Genomic DNA, 9,860 nt, shown 5'->3' with positions numbered 1-9,860 from the left:
TTTAAAATTAATTAATCAATCAATATTATATTAAATAAGTATCATACCAAAACATCTTACGTTGTATATGACATACATATTGTAACAACACAGATTACCATTTCACAAAAAGCAAAGTTGTAACTTAGCCTTTTTGGAGTAAATTTGTGCAATTATATTAATGAAGACCATACACTTGGTCATGCTAGTATTGTCCTTCCTGATAGACGATCAACTTACATGGGATGGTAGGGTGGTTGATGGTAGCATCCTGGTCAAAGAAATATATTCTTACATCACTAAGGATATTCAGCCTATACATCGTGATAGAGGGTTGACTTACATATGGAGCTAGGTCATCCATCTAAAAATGAAATGTTTCTTTTGGCTTACCTTTCATAATCGTATACTAACAAGGGACAATCTCGTGCATAGGGGTTTCCAAGGACAAGGGATTTGCTCCATGAGTGGATATGCAAATGAAGAGGTCACTCACATCTTTCTCAGTTGTCCCTTTCTTGCCACCATCTGGAAAGAAGTGGTGAAGTCTCTACAAACCTCAACTAGGATCGATTTCTCCTCTATCAATGCTTCTTTTAAACTTTGGATTGGAGGAAACAAGCCTTGCAGGGCACTTCAACTATATATATTCTAGGGAATTTCGTGGTGTAGTATTTCCATCATATTTGAGCATGTAGTTCCTAATGTGTGCTCTACCTGTATGAAGGTTGTGGGTTTCCTTGGGGAGATTGGGCCTTGGTTCCCTTCTCCTTGTAGGAGGACTATTGCTTATAGAGAATTTGATGGGTCTTTCCTTGTGGTTTTTTTTATTGAGCCTCCTATGATGGTTATTGTGGTTGTGGGGCTATCATTTCCATGTGGATAGGTATGAAATACAATTTCTACTAGAGTGCGGGAGCACGTACTAACAGTCGGGTTTAGTTGTTTACTCTATGTGGAGCTCTACACTGCACTTCTTGGCTGGAAATTGAAGAGATTGTCTATGCAGGGGACTCTAAATTTGTGATAAACTGGGTGTAGGGGTAAACTTCCCTTGGCCCCCCGACAATATTCAATTGGAGGACTCATATTGGAGAACTACTTTGTCATTTCAAGTGCATCATGTTTTCCCATGTACATCGGGAAGAAAAGCAGTGTGTCGACTCCCTCTCCAAAAAGGGTTGCTCTGCTTTGTCGAGGAAGTTATTCTTCTCCATTCTCGACAATTGCTTTATTAGCAGCCCTCGTGACTTCTCCTTCTAACAGTGTGATCCTCTTTTTGTCTCCTTTGGCCTTTGTTTTGTGCAGGCAATTGCTCGGGTGATTTTGTCTCCTGTTTTATGGACCCATTATTCCCATGAGTGGATCTCTAACTACTTTATAGAGATATACTAAATAGATTTGTAGTTTTTCTTTGTAATTATGAACATAAATTTAGATGTGATCAAGCCTCTAGAAATCAATTAAGCTTACAAAACCTACCAACAATATAACTACTTTTATTCTTAAAATATCATTTTATAAATTTCTTTTTATTCTTACAAAATATTAATGAAAGCCATTTGTCGACATCAATAGAAGTTAACGCCGACTGAAATTAATATTGCTAACAAAACTTTTAAATATACACTCCACTTGTTGCAATTCACATAAAAAAATTACAATATCATTTTGTGATATTGTTCCCTCCGAGCGCACACGTTCCTAGGCTCACACCTAAAGCACATGGGCAACCCATATGTTATTAAATTTGCACATACATTACTTAATTTAAAAGAAAAAAGAACGTGTAAATAGAATCCTTTTATCTCGGATTCATGAGATACGTTAGGTCTTCTTTGGACATGTGAGTGTTTTCTAATTCCAAAAATCAAAGTGCTTAATTTTATTTTCTTTCCGCCCCTCGTTTTTGTTGTGTGAAGTTGGACTCGATCGTATTTGTATTTAAAAGTAGGTGTTTTTGGCAAATGCTATTTGTAATTTCATTACTAGACTACTTATTTTAATCCTGTAATATTTTGAAAATTAGTGTTTAATACCTACGAATTATATATATGATTTTAGGGCTTTAATAATCTATGTTAGGGTTTTAATCATTTATATTAATTATGATTTTTTTGGTATTTAGAAAGATAAATGTTGTGAAACTAATTTTGTAATCTTCAATTCTAATTTATTTCTCAATATTTAAGTTTTTCTATTTCTTTTCCTATATTAATAACACTTAAATAGATAAAAGGAAAGTGTGATATATGAGAATAATAATTTTATGATACCCTATGAAGCATATAATGAGAAATTTTAAGATCTTAAAGAGCATATGTGATTTCCTGGCATTTAGAAAGATAAATGCCTTGCAACTAATTCTTTACACCAAAGTTATTGTTTGTCCCTATATATTTGTGCTCTTTTATATTTTTTCTTATATTAGTAATGCTTTTATAGATAAAAGGTAAGTGTGATGCACACCATTATAATACGTTTTTGAGGTCTTATGAAGCATATTTTGAGAAATTTTCTTATAACATTTATCGTATTTTTAATTTTTTTATGAAAATATAAAAAACTCAGCCAAAAGAAAGGATTTGCACCAATAGATGGTTGTCCAAATCCTGCTCTTCATGACATTTGCATTTGCATAATATTCATTATCTATTTTAAGGATTCTCTATATTCAAGGAGTGATGATGATATGACCAACACAACCAAATCAATATTAGTGGGATTAAATATCTTCCTTGAACAATAACTTTGATTGCTTTAGTTTACATCCACTAGAATGTGTTTATCAAAATCGTTTTGATTTTCCAGACGTGTGAGAAATGTTGGAATAAAAACTTTTTGTTTTAACTTATCACAATGTTCCTTGCTCACCACCATACCCATTGTGGATGTCAATGTAATTTGGTATGGCAGATTTAGCCCCACTCCATGTTCCCTTTCTCTCTACAAACCCACTTTGGATTTTCATGTAATTTGGTTAGGTAGATATAGCCCTACTTAATGTTCCATTGTGGGGGCTTTTGTGCAGTCCTTGGAAGTCAGCAAGGCCATGGACGCCTCTCTGTATAGTTTATGGAAAAGCACTAAAAGATGTATTGGTGCCTACAACAAGGTCATTGCCATGGAAAACACAAGGTTGGGAATGCAAAAGTTTGACGAATATTATTCCATCAACAAGTCCTTGAAGCGAAGTGACATTATGGATTTGGTTGAGAGGGAAATTACTTCTAGAGAACTAACGAAGAATGACAATGCTATGTATTTGATTCTTGAATTTGATGACATAATTGTGTGCCACTTCTACATGAGTTGTGGATTTCATGCTAATCTATTTAGGAAGAAACTTCCACTATCATATGCTTGGGTCCAAATGGTGATACGAAAATTGATGGTGAAGAAAAAGTGATGCATGCCTATATCTCTTTACCACCATCTACATCCAATAAGTTTTGGAAGTAACAATCCAGCTTAGCGAGTTAAGGTAACAAAATAAGTGAATAAAAACTAGCTATTTAATATATGATAGTTGTACAAGTCTTATATGATGTAACAAATAATAATTAAACAAACCTTACTCATGAAGAAAAAATTATATAATACTTAATTATCCATCTTAATTTCCATATTTACCAAAAAAATATTACTTATCATTAATTTTATCATTAATTTTATTATTAATTTTATTTATAATGTATAAATAATCATTTTATAAAAAATATATATACTATAATTTAATATTTTTTTTTTATAATCTATTATAAAGTTGATAATACCTTGTCATTACATCACATGCATCCTATATTGTTAATACGTGAACAAGTCCACATACTCCATGACAAATACAAACACTATAAAGCCATGCTTATAAATAAATAATAAAAACAAGCGAATAAATAAAAATATAAAAAGAGTTGAAAACTGTTCAAAAGCAATAAGAATGAGAACATTAAGAAGTTAGAACTCTTTCATCACGTGTTCGTTCCCTCTCCGTAAGGAATTTAGTGCTATTATTATTAATGCTTATGCTTTTATTTTATTTTTGAGTGGAATAACATTATGTTTTTGGTATTCTCTTCTCATAAGGAGGCAGTGCTATTATTTTTAATGCTTATGTTTTAATTCTTTCATGTTTTAGTGGAATAACAATATTATGTGTTACGTTTCTAGTATTATATTTTGAAGGAGGTAGTTGTATTTATTTTTATTCATAATGCTTTTGTTTTCAAGTTTATATTAAAATTTATAAATAAATTAATTAAAATAAGAAAAATGTGTTACATTTCTTTTGGTGAAAGTTTGAATATTATAAATATAAAATTTCTATTAAATAAATTTGAATAGTTAATAAAGTTATAATTAAAATTAAAAGGTTGTATTAAATGATAAAGATATTTGGTTTATGAGAAACATTACTTAAATGTTAGATTTTAGGTTTCTGTGGAAGTTTTTTGCAGTGGTATGATCCAGATTATTCACAGTTTTGTGTTCATTCTGTCGACGTTTCAAACCCCAAAGAGGGTCCATCATATTTTAAAAAATAATAATATAACATTTAATTTTAATTTTAATAATTTTATTAAATTAGAAAAAAAAATTAAGGCAATATATAATTTATTTGAAAAAGGAGTGGATGCTAATTATGGTAGTTTAAGTGAAATATTAATGAGTATCATTTTTTGCAAATTTTTTTGGTAACAAAACAAAATGGCTATGAATCTAGAGATTTTCATTAAAGAGAACACAAATTGTTGTTCAACATTTTAATTTGGTTCTAAAGTAATAGTATTTGTTACTAACATCAATAGTATGGAAAGAGTTCAACAACATGCTTTCATGAGATATTCACTCACAATCTAGTCACATATTATTTTTCTTTCACTACTTTCCAATTTCAAACATGGTGGATACATGAATCTCACTACCAACTAGTTCATTTGGGTGTGGAAAACTCAAATTGATTATTAGAAAATTGGTGTATAGAATGTCCATAGACAAAGAGCCATCACCCAAGCTATCACCCTTACAGGCAAAAATCAAGAGACTTTGTCAAACACTCATGAAAATGTGGATTGCATCATTCATTTCACTTGTCTTAAGATATGGTTATCCCCATAATTAAGACCAAAATGTTATACAAAAGAGTTAAAGACGTAGAATTCAAAGTTAATCAACAAATGGGAAAGGGATTTTCCGAAAGGGATTTTCCCATCAAACTAGCAAATTTTTAACTACTTATCATGCAATGGACTGAGTAGAAATTTCCAATTTCATTGAATGCCCACATAACACACTCTGGTTGGGATATATATTTCCCTTCTAACAACAAGATAATCATTACTCTTTAAAATCTCACACTTAGATCTGGTAAAATCCTTATTAACCCTACGCCCATTTTCATGCTTTAAATCTAAATCAAAACAAGCCCAAAGTTATTCCATAGTGGGTTTAATTTAGTACATTGTGACTTTAACCTATTAAAATAATCAATCCTTAAATGAAATCATCTTATTCATTTATTTTTAATTTTTTTAAACCATTTTCTAGAGTAATATCCATATTTGTCCATTAATATCTTATTCATCAAACCAAGTTTGTTTTTTCCCAAACCCCTCATCACTTTGCAATTTTAAATTTTCTTCTTTATATGTATCTATTTGGAAATGCAATTTTCTTTGTAAACTATGTAATTGCATCCTTCCATTATATACAATATGTTACCAATCATTGATACTATCAAATGAATATTTTTTAATTAATGTTTAATTATTTGAGATATAATTTTAATAGTAATAAGTTTTTTTCATTTTAATTATCATATATATAGGTATAATTTATATTTTTTTAGTATATGATGTTAGTAAATCATAATATTGTAATAAGATATAGGTATAAATTAAAAATCATTATAGTAAAATATATATTTAAAAATAAATATTAATTATATATAGAGTTAAGATATAAGTATAAATTAAAAATCATTATAATAAAATATATATTTAAAAAAAATATTTTCTATGTATATGTATATAATTAAGATAAATTTATGAAGTGTTTATATATATATATATAAAATTAATATATAATTATGAAGTGTTTTTGTTGCTATGATCATTACCGCTACCGACGACGGCCACTACCAACTAACGCCTCTTTACTTTCCCTTTTTGGATCATTGTACAACAAACACATTTAAGAAGGACCACTATAATATTATCCTATTCTCTTTTCTGTTTGACACCTACGCCTTCGCATTTCACGTGCTTGTTCCATCATACGTACACCCTCACCCCTCACATTCCGCTATATGACATCTTGACTACAATATTGTATTATCTTGTCGAAGCACCTTATCCTTGTCTGAGCATCCACTTGCTCGCACCATTGACGTGGTTCTTAACTATTCTCATAACTCACCTTTCTTAGCTACCCACCCGATAAGTCACATATTCCAACATCCGATTACGAATTAGCACTGATCCATAGCTCCCATCTCGTCCCACGTGTTTTCTGTGAATACTGCAGCTGCACTGCCAACATTGCCAATGTACAATCTGCCCATCTTCAAACTGCGATATAAGGGATTTGTGAGCAACCTGCACACAATTAAACATTTTTGGGTTTGCAACATTTCGGCAAGGGTCGCAACTACAAACGATGGTAGGAGCTCCAATGATTTCTGTAGAAAACAGGGCCAATGGTCGAGACAAGAGAGCTCTGGAATTCATCGAGAATGTCACCAGAAACGCCGACGAGGTGCAGGCTCAGGTGCTAGCAGAAATTCTAACGAGAAATGCTGATACTGAATACCTGAAAAGATACGGCCTCAGCGGACGCACTGATAGAGACACCTTCAAGAATTGCTTGCCACTAATAACTTAAGATGACATCAAGCCTGAAATGAATCGTATTGCTAACGGAGACACTTCACCTGTCCTTTCTGCTCATCCAATTTCGGAATTCCTCCTCGGGTACTAACTGTTTTCAGCTATCTTTATTTGGGTAGAAAAGTACCAGGTACTGTTCCGCCAAAAATGAAATCATTGTGTTCACAAATTCTATTATAACTTCAGGTTGTTGACCAGTCCTATGAATAGGTTGCATCTGCGTGTGCTAAATTCAATCCTTTGCACAAATATATTTAGTTTGACGAAATTTGATTGTAACATTTTGTGTAGCACGGGAACTTCGGAAGGTCAATCTAAATTGGTGCCCACTATCGAAGAGGATCTGGAGAGGAGAGCTCTTTTGATCAGTCTTGTCATGCCCATCATGAATCAGTAAGATTCTTAACAACACTCAATCTAGCTAGTCAATGGCAATTTTTAAGAACACACAAATCTAGCTAGTGATTTACTTTGCTTATGTTAAATTATAAAATATTCCCCAAATCTGATAGCCCCTTTGATGTCTCTGTCATTGATTACTATCACTTTTTACTCGTGGAGGTGCAGATATATGCAAGGAATGGACGAGGGAAAAGGCATGTGTTTCCACTTCATTAATAATGAGTCCAGGACTCCCGGTGGTTTGCTCGCACGTTGCTCCTCCACAAGGTGGTATAAGAGTCGCTTCTTAAAGGAGCGACCTTATGATCCCCACAGAGTCTATACCAGTTCCCTAGAGACAATCCTCTGTCCAAATGCCTATCAGAGCATGTATTGCCAACTGCTATGCGGCCTCCTTCAAAACTATGAAGTACTCCGGATGGGAGCCATCTTTGCTTCTGGGTTCATTAGAACCATACGCTTTCTGGGAGAGCACTGGAGACAACTATGTCTGGACATAAAAACTGGCATTCTCAACAAAGAAGTAACGGATCCATCCGTCAGAGAATCTGTCGAGAAGCTGCTGCTAAGCCCAAATCCAGAATTGGGTCAACTTATTGAAAGCGAATGCTCAGCTCCTTCATGGCAAGGAATTATAACTCGCCTTTGGCCTAACACCAAGTATATCAAAGTTATCGTGACTGGTGCAATGGCTCAATATATTCCTACTTTGGATTACTACAGCGGGGGCCTACCCCTGGTATGCATTTATGTACTCTTCCTCAGAAGGCTCCTTTGGACTCAACCTGAACCCTCTTTGCAACCCTGCAGAAGTGTCTTACACTCTAATGCCAAACATGGCCTACTTTGAGTTCCTTCCAGTCCACCGACAAGAATTTGGCCCCACAGTCGAATCGCCAACGAACCCTAAAACACTCGACGAAAAAGAGCAAGAGGGTTTAGTTAAACTTGTTCACGTGCAAATTGGAGAAGAGTAGGAGCTTGTAGTCACCACATATGCAGGTACTACATGAGTAGCACATGATTTTCAGCAAAAGTTGTTTCTCTAATGTGTCAAATAATGTTTTAATTGATAAATCTGCGTGCAGGTTTGTATCGCTATAGAATGGAGGACGTGTTGCGGGTGACCGGGTCTCACGACGGGGCACCTCAATTCCATTTTGTTTGCAGACAGAATGTTGTGCTGAGTATCCACACAGAAAAAACGGATGAAGCAGAGCTTCAAAGTTCGGTAGAGAAATGTGTTAAGCATCTCAAGCCTTTCAACATCACATTGATGGACTATACAAGTTTCGCCGACACATCCACATCACCTGGTCACTACGTGTTATACTGGGAACCTCGCTACAACACCAAAGAAGTTGCAGGTGCAGTTCCTTCCTCAGTTTTTGACGAATGCTGTTTCACTATAGAGGAATCCCTGAATTCTGTCTATCGGCAAGGAAGAGGGGCTGATAAGTCCATCGGTCCCTTAGAAATTAGAATAGTTGAAGAGGGAACGTTTGAGGAAGTGATGGATCATGCTGTCTGCGAAAAGGCATCCATCAATCAATACAAAGCACCCAGATGCGTGAAAAGCAGTCGTATGGTGGAGCTGCTAAATTCCAGAGTCACCCATTCCTACTTCAGCCCTCGGTCGGGCGTGTGGGCTCCCGGAAGTGCGGTGTCCCAATTAGTGGGTTCATGATTAATCAAGAAATGGGCGTAACATAAACTTATTTAATCGAAATTATTGGGTTCGTTATGGTCTCGAATCAGGCCACAAATAATAAATTGTTGCAGATGGTTCCTTACCTCAGTTCATCATACCAATGCAGAGCTGTAAGTATTGCAGAAAGTTGTAGGTGGATAGTTTTATCTCAAAAGCATTGTAACAGTATTGTTGGAATATTAATTCCAACTGCCGTGCACGATCAGCGATTTCTTACTTCATGGAAATGCACTATCGGGAGGCAAAAACACTCCGGAACCTTCATGAAACAAAATCGCAGGCTTAAAGAGTCAATTCACGAGAGCCGCTGGATCTGGCCGATCAACGATCCAGATCGCGTCGGCAGATCGCAATCGGAGGAAGTAGGCAGCGACACTCAAGACCCCGCCGATGAGTGATCGTCGATGGGCGAATCGACGTATCGGTGAGACGGAACATCGGCGTATCGGCAGTAGCATTGCGATATCGCATCGCCGATATCGCATCGGCGCTTTCAAAAGGTGGCAGGCCCTTCGCACAGTTATGTTTGCGATCTGATAGCCGGACCCGACGGGCATATGGCATTGTGCTGTATAAAATTTAAGTTCCGCCAGCGGCCAACTTTCCCATGTTTTGTAATGTTTTTCAGGCATAGATTAAAATGCATATCATATATGGATATCGCTTCGGCACATCGTAAAATTGGCATTTCGCTATGCGATGGTGCGATATTGTGATAATTCTGCATTGAATGTAGATAGGATATTTTCAACCGAGTAATCAAAGCTATTTACTACGGTTGGTAAATGCAGGTAGGATATTTTTCTTTTATCTTATCGTTTGGAATCAGATATGTTTTTCAACATATATAATGTGTAATGAACAGCAGTTCAGTAGACAAG

The 9,860-nt window shown here is 34.9% G+C and overlaps 1 pseudogene; it reads left to right on the top strand.

The window, feature by feature from the left end:
* The first annotated feature begins 6,636 nt into the window (after nt 1-6,636).
* On the top strand, nt 6,637-8,955 carry LOC149232394 (indole-3-acetic acid-amido synthetase GH3.6-like; annotated as a pseudogene).
* The last annotated feature ends 905 nt before the right edge of the window (nt 8,956-9,860 follow it).

Source organism: Pinus tabuliformis, chromosome J, assembly GCF_031772625.1.
Source record: "Pinus tabuliformis cultivar Carrire ecotype Pingquan chromosome J, CPIR1, whole genome shotgun sequence".
Taxonomy (NCBI): Eukaryota; Viridiplantae; Streptophyta; class Pinopsida; order Pinales; family Pinaceae; genus Pinus; species Pinus tabuliformis.
The sequence above is the reverse complement of the archived record's forward strand: the minus strand, read 5'-3'. Positions and strand labels throughout refer to the sequence as shown.